At 38.7% G+C, this 18,655-nt stretch overlaps 1 pseudogene; it reads right to left on the reverse strand.

The window, feature by feature from the left end:
* Window positions 1-5,762: 5,762 nt before the first annotated feature.
* LOC111728427 overlaps window positions 5,763-18,655 on the reverse strand; it is a 61,332-nt pseudogene continuing 48,439 nt past the window's right edge.

Genomic DNA, 18,655 nt, shown 5'->3' on the forward strand with positions numbered 1-18,655 from the left:
AAAAAAAAAAAAAAAAAAAGAAATGTAATGTATACGTATTTCTCTGTCCTCAAAGTTCATTAGCATAAAAACTGTTAAAAATCTTCCCTGTCTCTTCTCACCTTCTAAGTTCTTTTACTGCCACAATGTTCTCTCTGTTCTGGGCTACCTTCCTTGTCCTATAGCACATGTCCCAGCCCTCTGAGCAGAAGTTGTCTCTAATAAATTGCTTCCCATCTACAGGCCACTCAGGAAAGACTAGCAATGCAGAAGGTCCATTCTCTCCTTTTCCCCACTTTGGAAAAGTCTCTAAATTCCAGAGCTCTTCAGTGCACAAGGTTCTTCTTATTCTAACTACTCACTTGCAAGGACTTACCAGGAAACATCTCTCAGTATATTTTAAATCCCCAATAGTACCTAGTACATCACTACCATTTAAAACCCATTTGCTGGGGGCCGGGCTGGGTGGCTCATGACTATAATCCTAGCACACAGGGAAGCCAAGGGGAGTGGGTTGCCCAACTTCCAGACCAGCCTGAGCAAGAGTGAGACCCCCATCTCTAAAAATAGCCAGGCTTTGTAGGGAACACCTGTAGCCCCAGCTACTGAGGAGGCAGAAGGAAGAGAATCACTTGAGCCCAAGAACTTGAGGTTGCTGTGAGCTATGAAACCAGAGCACCCTATCAAGGGTGACTAAGTGAGACTCTGTCTGAAAATAAATAAATAATAAAACCATTTGCTGGTGGGAAGAATGTGCAAATTTTACTTGTTGCCTTATTCAAGAAATACTTTCTCCAGGTCTTCGTTTTCCCCATCCATGTTAGCAAAAAAAGTGTCACAATGCACTCCCTCCTGCATATGAAATGTTGTAAAAGGTTCAAATTCTAAGGTACCAAAAATCTAATCCATGAGCTCAACATCGCAAGGATTTAAACACCATGGAAGCCTACATAAATATTGTTCTGCATATCAAACTGACAGTGGTGTCATCCACACTAACCTGTGTAGCAGCCTCTCTGACACAGAATCTTATCCCTGGGGTAAGACAACATCCACAAAGGAATGAATAATTTTCATATCTACCCCTAAAACACACACACCACTCCTAACAAAAATGTCAACCGAACATTAAGACAAAGAAAGTCCTATTCGGTCAACTCTTGAACTTGCACATTGATAGGGAAGAACAATGGCCTCAAGAAACCAAAACCCAAGGTATTATGATATATTTCTTGTTGTTGTACATGTTCCTTTAATAATGCAAGAGTTTGTGCTAGTCAAACATAATGCAAGCGAGAGTGAGGAAAAGTAGACTAGGAACAGTTGTGATGCACGCTTAGAAAAAAATCCTGAAACCATGCTGAGTGGGCCCAGTTCAAACCCCTAAGGTCTGAGCTTAGCTGTTTCTCCTCTGCTAGTCAGCAGTCTTTTTATTCTTTTTTATTTACTTCCTATTGTGTTTATTACAGTGATTTTTCTAGGCAGGCCTTCTCCATATTCCCAAGTACAAAGGTCCTATTCTGTCTTCAAAGACACCCCTAAGAGATATCTCACTTTCTAATCTTCTGAGAAGACTGAGGGGCATGAACTTCTGCATTCTTTCTCATCTCCATAGGAAAACATCTATCACCATATTTTCCCAACTTTTGTGTAAGCTCAAAAAAGGTGTACCCTTCTCCCTTTCTTAATCACCTCACCTTTGCTCTTGGATCCTATCCTGTCCCATTTCCCTTAAAACCTGACCCTACCATTTATTTCAGGCATCATTAGCTGTCAGTTTGAGATTAGTCCACACACTTGTATGGGTTCTGCAGGGTTTTTCTTTTTCCCATAGGTGATACTTTTACATGGGACAGGGACACACTCCTGACTTTGACTCATCCCTGACTCTTCCACTGCACTTCATTCACTGGCCTTAGTCAGTTACTTACTTGCCCAGACTCTCAAGACCTTTGAGCTCTGACCCCTGCCTGACATCTTCAAGCCTTTTCACTAGTCCTTAGCTTCTGAATACCATTCTCAAATCCTCATATTCTACCAATATAAGTTACCTCTTCTATGGGCCTCTTAGCTCCTGTTTACATTCTCAGATTCTGCACAGTCTAGAAATGAAAGTTATCTCTTCTCAAGACCTGGCCATCCCCTGGAACGACTATCTGATTCCACCACTTCTTTGCACCACTCTATGTCCTCACTTTGTGGTATCCTCTTCTAATTCTGTGCCAAGGAAACTCACACATGCACACAAGAATACATAAATGTATTTTATTCACATTCTAGAATTTATACATCAACAATCAAATTCTAAAAGTAACAATAACATTCATCACCTGACTCTTCCACTTTACCAACTTTGAACAAATAATTTAACACCTGAGACTGTTTCTCCATTTGTTACAGGAGCATTAATATCTTCTCTATCTACTCTACAGGGTTCTTAGATCAAAAGAGAAATAATAAGAGATTCTACTATTTAATGTCAGCTATGAGCCAAGCTTTGTGTTGAGTGATTTACACATATTATCTCCTTTACTTCTCACAGCAATGTAATGAAGAATTTGCCATTATCATCAACAGTTCCTAAGAATAAAACTGAACCTTACTGAGTTCGAGTAGCTAGCCTGAGTTGCACAATTAAAAAGTATAACTCACATAAAACTATTTGTGGTTTAAAAAAAAAAAAAAGGTCAGGCGCAGTGGCTCATGCCTATAATCCCAGCACTCTGGGAAGCCCAGCCAGGTGGATCCATTGAGAATTTCAAGACCAGCCTGAAACCCCCACCTCTAAAAAATAGCCAAATGTGGTGGGCACCTGTAGTCCCAGCTACTTGGGAGGATGAGGCAAGAGAATAGCTAGGGCCCATAAGTTTGAGGTTGCTGTGAGCTATGACACCAGGACACTCTACCACCGGCAACAAAATGAGAGTCTATCTCAAAAAAATATGTATATTTGTGTTATTTCACTTAAGTCCTGGTTTTAAGATCAGTTCTGCATAGAAACAAATTAAAACAGCTACTAGCGTGTTCTGTCTCCTAAAGTAATTTAATTTTATCTTGGTGCAAACTTTTATAGTACATAACTCAATATTCTAAAACACGTAGAACTTTTTACCTAGTCATGTGTCATCTTCTTACTCATTCACATTGGCCTCATCATTCCCAAGGGCAGACAGATCAAAGAGGACATCTCTTTCACCTGACAGTACAGCCTCTTGCAAGTACAGTAGCTGAATTACGAACTGAGATCAGTGTTCTTGCAATTTAACCACAGAGATATAAACTTCAATTTTCCTTTGTTCCTCTTTCAGTAAGGTCTAAGAATTACAACTGATAAGAAAATTGCAGTTATCTGACAATTTTGAATCACCTTAATTATGAACACCAGCCAGGACAGGAAACTTACCAATGAAACTGCTGTGCTCATCTATAGCTGCATTAAGTACAAAGGTCAATGTTGTTCTGCTGTCTTCTAATTTTTCAAATATCCACACTGACAATTACAGAGAGAAGCCCAAAAAATTTCCAACTAGACATGAATAAGTCACCAAAATATGTAAGACCTTCAGGTAGTCTCAATGACTATATGATCAAGATTGGCAAGGCAGATCTAAAGCCTGAGCGAAGTGGCTCAGTATCAAGACTGCTCAGAAGACCTTCTGCTACAGTCTCTAAATCTGCTTCCATATTTTGTCTTCAGCTAGAAATCCCTCTAAATCAGGATCAAGATTTTCATTCTACATTGAAAGCCAAGGCTGAAAATGTAAACTCTGTCTGGAGAGGCAACACATAACTTACCTTATCCATACTTAGATAAAAATGACTGATAATAGATCTGTCCCAGAAAGCGAATTTTTTGAGGAAATGGAAAGTTTCAAGGACTGCCTTTATATCAGGTTTCTTATGTTCTAGTCTTGCCAAAAAATGATGGATATCTTCACTTGCATCCCAAGACTACCCAAATGTAGTGCTTGGCTACTTTAATAGGAAACCTCTGAAAGCTCCAAACATTAGGAAAAGGTTGGTTTCATATAAACATGCTTCTTGCTCCTAGTAACTCATATATACTGCTACCATTCTCTACTTTAACTCTGATCTTCTGTGATGCAGTGTGCTGTCTGCATTTCGGACTCTCTAACTAATGCTTAAGTTCGCTTCCTAGGTTCTAATTTTATTGTTCATTCTGCTCTCCAATATTTGTAGGATATTAAATATCTCACTACCTAGTTGTCTAGTTTTCACCCCAGATCCTCTCTCCTAGAATTAATCTCCCCCCTGGATTTATTTCACAATCCTTCTCCAAACACACTTTGACCCTAAACTAGGGCATCACCACCAACCAACCCTATTCCCACTCTAATTCTCTAAGTTGCCTCAGGTATCCAACAAAAACGTGGCTCTTCCACTCTGTAAGAAATAGAGGCCCACGATAGAGCACAGAGGAGGATGTCAATCTCAATGTGTTCTGTCTTGCTTAAAAAAAAAGAGTTTAATCATGATGGTGAAAAGGAGCAGGGAAGCAGGACTAGGCAGCAGTTCAGTGTGTGGAACCTGGAGTCAATTCTGCTTTCAACTTCAAACTGTTGCCCTCACTAGTTTTAGGACATTAGCCAAGTTTTTTAGCTATTTGGTGTTAGTTTTTTGTGGTATAAAATGATAACAATACACTCTATCTCATAAAGCTATTTTGAACATTACCTATTGATGTTAAAACTATAATTAATTATACAAATACAATTATAACTATAATTGTAGGCAAGCATGTAAGAAGCACATCCGGGTGCTAAACAAATGTAAGGTATTAATATTACACACTTAGGCTGTGGTGTGGCAAAGCTCTTTGATTTTGGTTGAGAAGAAAAATAAATCACAGTTCTAAGGAATGGTCAAAAAGGTCTGATGTTGCATCCAGCTTGCTCTGAACACCAGTGTTTCAATTGCAATTGAGGGCACCAAATATAAAAAGGTATCAACTACTGAGGCCAATGCCTCTGTGGTTGATTTCAGTACAATCATTTGAATCTCTTTATGTTTATTGAAATGTCTTTGCCTAGTTAGAGATTTTTCTATTTCCTTTCCATTCCTACCTTCTTTCTTTCATTCTACTGGTATTTTGCAAAGGGGCAGCTTTGCTTTAAAGGCCTAGTAATGTTATCATACCATTTTCCCAGAATAAAGAACATTTAGTTTAGTCTTTTTTTTTTCTTTTTAAAGAATGCTTAGAGGTAAGGTCACATTATCTTTAATAATATTTGGTATGCAAGGGAATTCAATAGGATATATATTTTGCTTTTCAGGGAACACAGAAGTCAGGTTTCAAAGGTCTCCATGAACCCACATATTTTGGCTGTTGAAATAAGCTCAAAACAGTGAGACTAGCAGGGGGTCAGTGAAGAAGAACACTCTTCTCATGCAGTCTGACCTTAGAAAAACAAACACAAATCAGCAGACTTTCTGGGCCAATGACAATCTCTTTCATCTGGGCAACCTGACACACATGTATCTCTATAAACAGATTGTCTTCCTGGGGAATATGAGTGCAGACTCAGCTAATAAATAAAAAGAAAACATTCTGACCAAAGGGCAACATGCGGACAAGAAGAGTCATGTGACCCTGATATTGTATTCACTAAAGAAAAACCAAAACAAAGCAAACAACAACAATGAAAAGCAAGCTCAGCCTGGTAAAGGGCAAACCACTGACTGATTCAGAGTATTTAATACTTTCCTCATACCCAGATACAGCCTCGAAGAAGCAAGAAAGCACATACTGAATGAATATTATATTAGGAGTCTTCAACTTCTGACAAAGCAGCCAGCCTAGACAGAAAACACAGGGATAACACAATTAGAGACAAAGTGTCTCAAATTGAGCTAGAAGATTAAGCTCCTATAAAGTATAACACTAGCTCCTATCAGTGACAAGTGCTTCAAGCGACTGTGGGTATTCAGCAAAGGACACATGCAGAGATCAAGAGAGGAAGGAACACAGACATTGAAATGTTCTTACCAATAACATACATTGCAGGAAGAAACCATGTCAGCAGTATTGTCTTTTAACACGAAGGACAATGAGTTACCTAACAGCTGTTAAACATTTTTAAAGCCATTCAGATCTAAACAAAACATGCTTGATAAGAATTTGGAACATAAACCTTCCCCCAAACTCTGTTATAATGAGGCAAATACCGTTGGAAACAAATTGGCTGTTTGAAGCTTGTTCCCACCTCTTAGAGATAGTAAAAGGTCCTGGAATCATAAACATTGATATCAATGAACTTTTGATCTCAAAACATGATGTGCAAGCTCAGCAGCTACTTTCACATTTTATTTTTCTTACCATAACTATACAGAAGAAATATAATTTTTAGAATATCAAAATGCCTTACTAATGCCAGATTTCTGTCCTAAAAATGAAGGTGTTTTTATACCACAGGCCAAAATAAATAAATAAAAGAAAGAAAAAAGGAGGGCTGAAATTAATATGGACTTTTAAAAATTTTGGTTAAAAAAAAAAAAACACATGAGAGGTGCCCGCTTCACAAATTTTTAAAAATATATTAGCGTTCTGCTAACGTTACGCACAATGTTGTACAGAAGATTTTTAAAACTTTCTCACCTTGTATGACTGAAACTTCACATCCACTGAACAGCAGCAACTCCCCATTTCTTCCTCCACTCAGTCCCTGGCAACCAACCACCATTCTGTGTCTCAGTTTTTGAGTATTTTAGATACCTCATGTAAGTGGAATCAAGTAGGATTAATATTAATCATTCTGTGACTGACATGTTCCACTTTACAAAATACCCTTCAAGATTCATCCATGTTGGAGCCAAAGGTGGGGAGCTGAGCCAAGAAAGAAGTTCAGCAAGCTGTGACTCCAAAAAAGAGCATTCCAGAAAACAAATTACAGGTACAAAGCCTATCTAGACTAGAGGACTAGAGGGCAAGAGACCCCTCCCACAAGCAGGAGGCCTACCCCTAAATCTGCCAGTGAGCTGGGAATAAAAGACCTCTCATTTTCCCTGGCTAGAGAGAGCTGCCAAACACCAGGTCTCTTTCTCCAGGGAGATCCCACTTATGAACATAGACAACAACCCCCCAGACATAAAATTGAACAGATACTTTCCCCCACAGGTCCAAACTCCCAGTCCACCCTTCCCAACCCTTGCATGGTGATCTGAAGTTCTGCCCCCAACAAAGCACAAAGCATTTAGACTTTTCCTGAGAGATCTGGGCAAAGTATGGATCGCCAACCATCAGGACAGAATCTGTGACTAACAGGGAAGAAAGAGGGTGTGGAAAGAAAGGGATACTCTGCAAGAGGAGGAGCAGTCCACTGGTTACAACTATGCCCGGCCAGTGGTGGTGTTGACCTTCAGTTCAGGCTGTGTCTGGCGGGATGGGGTGCAGAACCCCGCTCTGACAGCACCCACAGCGATAGAGTGGTTGCCCCATGTGGACTGAGTTTGGCAGGCAAGGCTGGTACCCAGCCCCTGCTGGGCCTGCCTGCAGAAGGTTTCCAGGTGTGGACTGAGAACTGAGAGCAAGGGTGTGGTCCCCTGACTCTAACAGAGCCCTCAAGCAGAGGCTTGCTAGGTGTGAACCAAGTCCTGAGGGCAAGGGCATGGTCCCCTATCTCCAGGAGGGTGGTAAGCAGAGGTTTACTGGGTGAGGACTGAGACCTGTGGGCAGGGGCATGGCCCCTGGCTCCAACTGGGCCTGTGAGCAGAAAAGTAGACAACAGTGTGGACTGAGTCTGGCAGGCAGGGGGTGTGGATCCTTGGCTCCAACTGTGCTGTTGGAAACCCTTGAATCCCTCCCTATTGAGCGTAGTTTGCACTGCATGAGACAATTTAATTAGAACTCCTATCCGGGGCTGTCCACTCAGTGACATTCTGAGGTTGACCTTTGAAGTTCTGCAGTGGAAAAGAACTGAAGGGTGGGGGCTGGGCTCCACAACTGTTTGTATCTCTTCATAGCTGAGACTTAAACCTAATATTGTGGCTTTTTAGGATAGGGCTGAGGTTGGCTGATATCAAACCAGGGCTAGCTTTCACTATCTTACCAAGAAGGTCCTCAGAATCTCCAGCTAAAACTCTGAAAGGAGCCTTTGTAAGGTTGTAGGAGATAAGCCACAATCACAAAGCCTCACACTTTGGTAAGAGGCTATCTCTCTTACCTGGGAACCCCAATTAAATCTCACCCTACCAGTTCTAATAACCAAATGGTGGAAAATAAACATGGTACGAACCCAAAAGAAGAACTCTAGCAACCAAATAACCAGAGTAGATCAACCTCCCCAAGAAATGGCAAAGGAGATACAACTGAACATGCCATGCATAGACAAATGACTGCAATGTCAGAAATCAAATTCAGAATATGGATGGCAAATAAGAATAGAATGTAAGAAAATATAGACATTGAATCCCAAAGTGTAGTTCTAAAGTTGTCTCAAGAAATTAATGAATTCAAAGACAAAGTCACCAAAGATATGGACATAATGATAAAAAACATACAAGATCTCAAGGAAATGAAAAAGTTAGTTGAGGAGCTCTGAAATCCAGGAGAATCCCTCAGTAATAGCATTGACCAGGCAGAAGAAAGGATCTCTTAAATTGAAGACAAAGCTTTTGAATGTTCCCAAACACTGAAAGAGGCAGACAAATGGACACAAAAAATGATCATTCCCTGAGAGACTTGTGGGATCACTCCAAAAGGTCAAACATTCATCTTATAGTAATTCCTAAAGAAGAAGAGGATGGTTCTAAAGGTACAGATGCCTACTCCAAGAAATTTTGAAGGAGAATCTCCCAAGCATTGCAAGAGATACACAATTTCAGACAGTAGACAGATTCAAAACTCCAGAAAGACTCGATGCAAATGAAGCATCTCCTAGACACATTGTGATTAACTTTTCCAAAGTTAAGATGAAGGAGAAAATTCTGCAAGCAGCCAGAAGTTAGAAAAGCATCACCTACAAAAGGAGAAATAACAGAATAACTGCAGCTCTCTTACACAAAAGGTTCAAGCAAGAAGAGGATGGTCATAGACCTTCAATCTCCTAAAACAAAACAACTTCCAGCCCAGGACCATGTATCCAGCTAAACTGAGTTTCATCTGTGATGGAGAAACCAAATACTTCAATGACATACACATGTTGAAAAAATTTGCCATACATAATTAAACCAGCTCTCCAGGATACTCTCAGACCCATCCTCCACAATGACCAATGCAATGCTCTACCTCCAAAGCAAACTCACACAAAAATTTCTGAGAAAACCAAACCTCTACAGTGGTGAAAGGATTAAAAATGTCCACTGGACATCTGAAAATCATGACACCCAAAACACAACGAGGCTTACCAATTCTCTAAATTAATGTGAATGGTTTAAACTCTCTTTGAAAGAGGCACGGGCTGGCTGACTGGATACATAAACTCAGGCCAGATATCTGCTTTATACAAGAATCTCATCTTACCTTAAAAGATAAAAATAGACTCAGAGTGAAGGGATGGACTTCTATCACACTGCCAAATGGGAACCACAGAAAAGCAGGGCTTGCAATTTTAGTTGCAGATACAATTGGCTTTACACCAACAAAGATAAAGAAAGATAAGGATGGTCACTACATATTTGTCAAAGGAAATACCCAACATGAAGAGATTTCGATAATTAACACTTATGCACCCTACCAGAATGCTTCTCAATTTATAAAGCAAACCCTAATGGATATGAATAACTTGATATTTTCCTGCACTATAATAGTTGGAGTTAAACACCACTTTGAGAGTTTTGGATGGATCCTCCAAGAAGAAACTAAACAAAGGAATATTAGACTTAAACCTGACCCTAGAACAAATGGACTTTACAGATCTCTATAGAACATTTCATCCTAATAAAACTAAATATACATTCTTCTCATCAGCTCAAGGAACATTCTCCAAAATAGATCATATCCCAGGTCACAAGTCTAACCTCAGGAAATTTAAAAGTATAGAAATTATTCCTGATATCTTCTCAGACCACCATGGAATAAAAGCTGAACTCAGAAGCAACAGGAATCTTCATACTCAAAGTCATGGAAACTAAATAATCTTAGGCTGAATGATAGCTGGGACAAAGATGAGATTAAGAAGGAATCACCAAATTTTCGGAACAAAATGATAATGAAGACACAAATTCTCAAATCCTGTGGGATACTGCAAAGGCAGTCCTAAGAGGGAAATTTATGGCATTAGAAGCCTTCATCAAGAAAATAAAAAGAGAGGAAGCCAACAACTTAATGGATCATCTCAAGCAACTGGAAAAAGAAGAACATTCCAACCCAAAACTCCACAAAAGAAATAACCAAAATTACAGCAGAATTAAATGAAATTGAAAACTAAAGAATCATTCATTCAGAAGGTCAATGAAACAAAAAGTTGGTTTTTTGAAAAAATTAATAAAACTGATAAACCTATGGCCAACCTATCCAGAAACAGAAAAATAAAATCTTCTAATACCATCTGTCTGTCAAAAATGATAAAAAGGAAATAACAACAGACACCTCAGAAATTCAAAAATCCTCAATGATTACTACATAAATCTTTATTGCCAGAAATATGAAAATCTGAAGGAAATGGACCAATTCCAGGAAGTAGGGCACCTTCCTACACTCAACCAGAAAGAACTAGAAATCTTGAACAGACCTACATCAATCACTGAAATAGCATCAACAATACAAAATCTCCCAAAAAAGAAAAGTCCAGGACCAGAAAACTTCACATCTGAATTCTATCAAACCTTTCAAGAGGAACTAGTACCTTTATTATACAACCTTTTCCAAAGCATAGAATATCACCCCATCCCCAAACCAGGAAGGGATCCAAGAAACAAAGAAAATTATAAACCAGTATCATTAATGAATGTTGATGCAAAAATATTCAGTAAGATCCTAGCAAAAAGAATTCAACAACACATCAAAAAAATTACACACCATGATTAAGTTGGTTTTAATCCAGGGTTACACAAGGTTTGTTCAACATACACAAATCTATAAATGTGATACACCACATCGATAAAATTTTAAAAAGACTATATGATTCTCTCAATTGATGCAGAAAAACTCTTTGATAATATCCAGCATCCTTTCATGATCAGAACACTTAAGAAAATAAGCATAGAAGGGACATTTCTTTTTTTTTCGAGACAGAGTCTCACAATGTTGCTCTCAGTAGGGTGCCATAGCATCACAGCTCACAGCAACCTCACACTCTTGTGTTCACATGATTCTCTTGCCTCAGCCTGCCAGATAGCTGGGACTACAGGCACCCTCCACAACGCCCGGCTGTTTTTTGTTGTGGTTGTTTAGCTGGCCCAGCCACCTTCAATGTGGCTGGCCCAGTAACCACTGTGTAACAGGTGCTGAACCGTAAGGGACATTTCTTAAACTGATAGAGGCTATCTACAGCACACCCACAGCCAGTATCATATTGAATGGTATAAAATTGAAAACATTTCCACTCAGATCAGGAACAAGGCAAGGATGCCCCTGTCTCCACTGCTATTCAACACAGGAATGGAAGTCTTAGCCATCACAATCAGGCAAGAGAAGGCGATCAAGGGTATCCACTTACGGTCAGAGGAGATCAAACTCTCACTCTTCACTGATGATATGATCCTATACCTGGAAAATCCCAGTAACTCAACTTCCACACTCTTAGAAGTGATCGAGGAATACAGCATTGTCTCAGAATACAAAATCAATACTTAGAAATCAGTAGCTTTTATATATGCCAACAATAGTCAAGCTCAAAATACAGTCAAGGACTCTGTTGCTTTTTCAGTTGTGAAAAGAAGATGAAATATCTAGGAATTTACCTAAAAAAGGAAGTGAATGATCTCCATAAAGAGAACTATGAAACTCTGAGAAAAGAAATAGCTGAAGATGTTTTATATTTTGGCAAACATTTTATTAATATTATAAATGAAAATATAGTGGGAATTTTAAAATGGTACTTCATACCTTCTCTGTAACAGAGTCTGCCAAATATATTAGCTTCCTTGGAGAAAATTCAAACTTCATATAATGGGGCAAAATTCAGATTAACCTTTACTTGTCAGTTAAGTCATTTGCTATAAGTAAATGCACTCATTTCCAATGGAAATGGACCCTAAAAAAAAACCCAAAGAAAAAGAACAAACAAACAAAAAACCCCAAATGGACCTGTAACTAACTGTACATGGAACTTCTGTATTTGCTATTTACTCAACAAAAGATAAGAATTTTGAAAAGCATTTAGTTCTAAATTCCATTCAAACCTCAAAGATCTGATCCATTTTCAACAGCATTAATATTATCTTTTAATAAGTTGAACTGGTCTTAGAATGAAAGATAATAGATCTGTTCACATATTTTGTACATTTTTTACAGAGAAATACAATATCTTGCTGCCTTTGCAATCACCTGTTATTTGAGAATTTTTAAAGAAAACTAAGGAAAATGGCTGGGCATGTCTGCATATGCCTATGATCCCAGGTACTTGGGAGGCTGAGGCAAGAGGATTGCTTGAGCCTGGAGTTTGGGATCACCCTGGGCAACAGAGTATGACCCAACCATCTTAAAAGGAAAATAAGGAAAAAAGGAAGAAAGAAGTTGAGAAGAAAAGACAGAGAAGAAAGTAAACAAACAAAGAGAGATAGTAGAAAGATAATTTGACCTGATCTTTGACTGGAAGGAGAATATTTAAGGCCCTATCTGAGATTTACTAAAGAAAGAAGGGAATGTTTTTCAAGTTGGAAAGTACCAGAGTGATTAACAGATCTAACCTATACATCTGCAGATAAGAAAATTGAGATACAAGTGTCTAGGGCTGAGACAAATTACTCAGACTCTTATAATTAAACTCAGACTAAGATCCAGTCTCTTGCTCTTTGTCCCCAATTCTTTCCTCTGAACCATACTTTGGACTTTAATGCCATCTTCTACCAAGGTTAATAGTGATTACCCATGGGGACAGAAGTAGGAATCAGACCAAAAAAAGGGGTGATGGGGATAGTTATGTATGTGGAACTCAAATAATAAGTCATATGTATTGAGAAATAATTTTCTTATTTTTGAGACAGTCTCAAGCTGTAGCCCTGCATTGAGTGCCATGGCATCATAGGTCATAGCAACCTCCAACTTGGGCTCAAGTGATCATCTTCCCTCGCTTTTTCTATTTTTAATAGAGATGTGGTCTCTCTTTTTGCTCAGGCTGGTCTCGAACCCGTGAGCTCAACCATGCCTCATCCAACTTGGCCTCCCACATTGCTAGGATTACAGGCCTGAGCCAGTGTGCCTGGCCGGGAAATAATTTCTTAAGAAAAAACTTTTTAAAAACATCAAATTTTACCATCAACACAACTGAATTTCAAAGATGAGAAATACAAAGTGAAACTGAATATTAGTACAGAAATCTAAGCTACATCTTCAGGGAAACAGCAGACCACTGAAAACTGGATTTCAGTTTTAGTGACTAGTTCTATATATTTTGTTTGTCTATACCTAGAAAAATATTCTGATATAATACATATGCAATCTGAAGTGACTTAAGTTCTCAAGTTTAAACAGGATATGTTTTAAAACTTATACTATAAAAACAAGTATTTATATTTATTCTAAAATTATATATGTCTAACCTCTGCAATGATTTTAAAGTCCAAATTCTCACTGTTGATCTGCCATCTTGCACAGTCTTAAAATGTAATTTCTACAAAGCAAATAAAATCTGCATGATTCTTTAACAGTAAAATTTGTACAGAAACTCTCTTTGACAGTAGTTTACCTGTCAGAGTTGGAAAAAACTCAGATTTCAGAAAGAAAAAGTACAAGGGTGGGTCAAAGCCTTTTTTTCCCAAAAATATACTGTATGTATCTCAGTAACTACACAGAATGTGCTTTTATTTAATGGGAAGGCACAACTTTAACAATATTGAAAGGAAATGTATTTCAGTTATTTATGATGTAATTTTCAGTACCAGATCATAAAACTATATGCTTGCAAGCATGTCATTGATGATTCTCTCAGATTGTCAATTCAAAAGTTCATATTAAAAAGTCAGATTCTGGCTCAGCGCCTGTGGCTCAAGCAGCTAAGGAGCCAGCCACATACACCTAAGGTGGCGGGTTCGAATCCCCAGCCTGGGCCCGCCAAACAACAATGATGGCTGCAACCAAAAAATGACCGGGCATTGTGGCGGGTGCCTGTAGTCCCAGCTACTTGGGAGGCGGAGGCAGGAGACTCGCTTGAGCCCAGGAGTTGGAGGTTGCTGTGAGCTGTGATGCCATGGCACTCTACCCAGGGGGATAGCTTGAGGCTCTGTCTCAAAAAAAAAAAAAAGTCAGATTCTGTTTGCAGAAAAATCAATGACACATGATTGCAGGTCCACATACTATTGATGTGGACACTCTGTTCATTAGCAGTCACAGGATTTCCTTCACTTGTTGCATCATCCAGATGATCCATCATCTGATAGTTGTAAGGAAATGAGAAAGTTCTGGAAAGGTAACAACTATCAGCAACTGAGGCAGTAATAAGTGTGCAAGGTACTAGAGGAGTGCAGGCTTCCCCTGCTTCATCAGCACTTGAACAACAAATCATGCCAATGGCATAGGTAATTGTGGAGGAAACATAGTAATACAAAAGAAGTTCCAGTCAGAACATCAAATTTTCTACAGTATGCAATCAGTAGCCCTGGTACGATAATGTCTCCAAAACCCAATATTGAAACAGGCCTAAGAGGCACACACTCATTAGTGAGAAACAGATCAGCTTTGGCACTCTGTTGACAACTGGCAATTTCTCATGGGGAGCTAAGGGCTGAGCAGTGGCTTCCACCAAGTTTCCACCATTCTTTTCGTTATTTCCAAAAGGTCCAGCTACAAGTTCGACCAGGATACTCTCACCATTCTTTGTGATGAATGGTGTTATGAAAACAAAAAATACATCATACAGGAGGAGAAGACCTAGAAGTATCACACATGACTTGGACTTGGGTAGCTTCAGTGTTTTAATTAAATTCAGACAGAAAGCAATCCCCAAGATATCCTGTAAAATCCAAGCCCACCTATATTTGTGAAACACAGCCCAAACAATGGCTATTGCTATGCATAGTCCAGAGAGAAAAATAAGTCTAGCTTCAATGCTTTTTCCACTACACACACTCATTTGGGCATGTCACCGTGGTATCTTATGAATTAGTGCAGCAAGACAGTTGTACAGACTCATTGCTGATGCTATGCAAGAGCTGAAGATGTTAACAAATGGAAGAACATACTATGCTCATGGCTAGGAAGAATCAACATCTTTAAAATGTCCATACTACCCAAAGCAATGTACAGATTTAATGCAATCCCCATTAAAGCACCATTGTCATAGTTTAAAGAACTTGAGAAAATAGTACTTCATTTTATATGGAACCAGAAAAAAACTCAGATAGCAAATACATTACTCAGAAATAAGAACAAATCAGGAGGTATCAGGTTACCAGACTTCAGGCTATACTATAAATCTATAGTGATCAAAACAGCATGGTACTGGCACAAAAACAGAGAGGTAGATGTATGGAACAGAATAGAGAACCAAGAGATGAACCCAGCTACTTATCATCATTTGATCTTCGACAAGCCTATCAAAAATATTCAGTGGGGGCAAGACTCCCTAATTTAACAAATGATCCTGGGTAAAATACCTGGTGAACTGTAGAAGACTGAAACTGGACCCCCAACTTTCACCATTAATAAAAATTGATTCTCACTGGATAAGATATTTAAACTTAAGACATATAACTATAAAAATACTTGGAGAGAGTAGGGGAAACTCGTGAAGAAATTGGCCTGGAAGAATATTTTATGAGAAAGCCCCCCGCTGGCAATTAAAGCAACACCAAAAATACATTACTGGGATCTGATCAAACTAAAAAAGCTTTTGCACAGCCAAGAACACAGTAAGTAAAGCAAACAGACAACCTTCAGAATGGGAGAAGATTTTTGCAGGTTATGCTTCTGACAAAGGTCTGATAATTAGAATCTACAGAGAAGTCAAATTAATCAATAAGAAAAGAACAAATAACCCCGATTCTATGTGGGCAAGAAGAGATTTGAACAGAAACTTCTCTGATGGAGACAGGCACATGGCCTACAAACATATGAAAAACTATTCATCATCCTTAATCAGAGAAATGCAAATCAAAACCACTGTGAGATGTGATCTAACTCCAGTGAGATTAGCCCACATCACAAAATCCCAAAACTACAGATGTTGGCATGGATGCAGAGAAGGGAACACTTCTACTCTGCTGGTGGGAATGCAAGCTACTATGACCTTTTTGGAATGAAGTTTGGAGAACACTCAAGGAAATAAAGGTAGAAAGGTAGACCTACCATTCAATACTGCAATTTGTATATACCCAGATGATTAAAAATTATTTTACAACAAAGACAAATGCACTAGAATGTTTCTTGCTGCCTAAATCATAATTGTCAAGACATGGAAACAGCCCAAGTGCCCATTGACCCATGAATGGATTAACAAAGTGTATTATATGTGCACCATGGAATACTATGCAGCCATAAAAAAGGATGGAGACTTCACATCTTGTATGTTTACCTGGATGGAGCTGGAACATATTCTTCTTAATAAAGTATCTCAAGAATGGGGAAAAAAGTATCCAGTGTACTCAATACTACTATAGAATCAATACATAATCATCTACATATTCATATAAATGGCAAAACATAACTATAGTCCAGAAAGTAGAAGGGAAGAGGAGAGAGAGGGGAGGAGAAGAGGGATATGGGAGGAGGGAGGGCATTGAGGAGACCTCATCTAATGTCCATGATGCAATGGTACATTTCAAAACTATTAAGACATGAGTATAATTGTGATAGATGTGTTATTTAGTTCAATGTAAGCACTTCACATTGTGTATCAAAGAAGTACACTGAACCCCATAAATGAATCAATGTATAAAGTTATGGTTTAATAAAAAATGATAATAATAATAATAAATTTTTAAAAAGAAATAATGAAAACAGCTGAAATTAAAAATTGAAAACAATTGCCTCCGGGGAATGACAATGGCTTGGGTTCTAAGATGCTTAATGAGTCCTGTTTTTTGCAATGGCTTTATACAAATACATGTAAGAGAGTGAAAAAAATTATTCAACATTAATATACCACAAAATATTAATTAATTAATAATAAATGAGGGTGGCACCTATGGCGCAGTGGGCAGGGCGCTGGCACTATATATCGAGGGTGATGGGTTTGAACCCAGCCCTGGCCAAACTGCAACAACAAAACAAATGAGAAAAAAAAAAAAATCAGGTGTTTGTGGCGGGCGCCTGTAGTCCCAGCTACTCAGGAGACTGAGGCAAGAGAATCACCTGAGCCCCAAAAGTTTGAGGTTGCTGGGAGCTGTGACACCTCAGTACTCTACGGAGGAAAACAAACTGACACTGTCTCACAAAAAATAATAGTAATAAAATAAAGTAAAATAAAATAAATGAATAATAAAAAATTCATCCATAATGGAGCATAACCTAGGAAGTCCTTTTAATATAGTTTTTTTAATCTCCTGAAACACAATATATCTGAAATATTTAGATTATGCATATAAATTCTTTTCTGGACTATGAATTTTTCACTCAATATCGGTAAGAACTAAACAAGTTTTTCTCCAAATTATTAAATTCAATTATTTCCTATTCAAAGCTAAAATAGCAGCTACCTCTAACTAAAGAGTTTAAGTTGACTTTTTTTTTTTGAGATACAGTGTTACTACGTCCTTGGTACAGTGCCATAGTGTCACAGCTCACAGCAACCAACCTCAAACTCCTGCGCTTAAGTGATTCTCTTGCCTCAGTCTCCCAAGTAGCTGGGACTACAGGCGCCTGGCTCAATGCCTGGCTATTTTTATTGTTGTTGCAGTTGTCATTGTTGTCTAGCTGGTCTGGGCCAGGTTCAAACCCACCAGCCTGGGTTTATGTGGCTGGTGCCCTACCCACTTAGCTATCAGCACAGCGGAAGTTAACATTGAGACAAGCTCTTGCTGTGTCCCTCAGTGGCATCATCATAGCTCACCGCAACCTCCAACACCTATGCTCTAGAGATCCTCTAGCCTCAGGCTTCATAAGAGCTGAGACTACAATGCATGCAGCACCACACATGGCTAATTTTGCTATTTTTGGTAGAGATGGAGTCTCCCTCTTGCTCCTCTGGTCTCAAATTCTTGGCCTCAAGCAATCCTTCTACCTCACCTACCCAAAGTGGTAGACTATAGGTGTGAACCACTTTACCTAGCCATTAAATGCCTAAATAAGAGAGGCCAATACGTTGTATACTTCTTACAGGGATTTAATGAATGCAATAATCTGGCAATTAGGAGGACCTACAATTTTTATAAAATTGGTCTGTTCTTTACTTGATAATGAAGAATGCATGTGATTATTTGGATTTTTATAAACTGATTACCAAGACGTTAGGAAAATATATGGGGTAGATTAAAGAATAGCTGGAAGTAGAATCAATAGGTAAGAATGTTAGGTCTGTTTGGATCTTCCCTGGTCCTGCAGTTCCCAATGTCAAGAATGAGTACTGGGGCTCTGCAACCCTAGCACAGTGCTTATGGAGCCGGCCACATTAACCAAAGTGGG

Source organism: Otolemur garnettii, unplaced genomic scaffold (assembly GCF_000181295.1).
Source record: "Otolemur garnettii isolate 467f Iridium unplaced genomic scaffold, OtoGar3 scaffold00157, whole genome shotgun sequence".
In the NCBI taxonomy this organism is placed as follows: domain Eukaryota; kingdom Metazoa; phylum Chordata; class Mammalia; order Primates; family Galagidae; genus Otolemur; species Otolemur garnettii.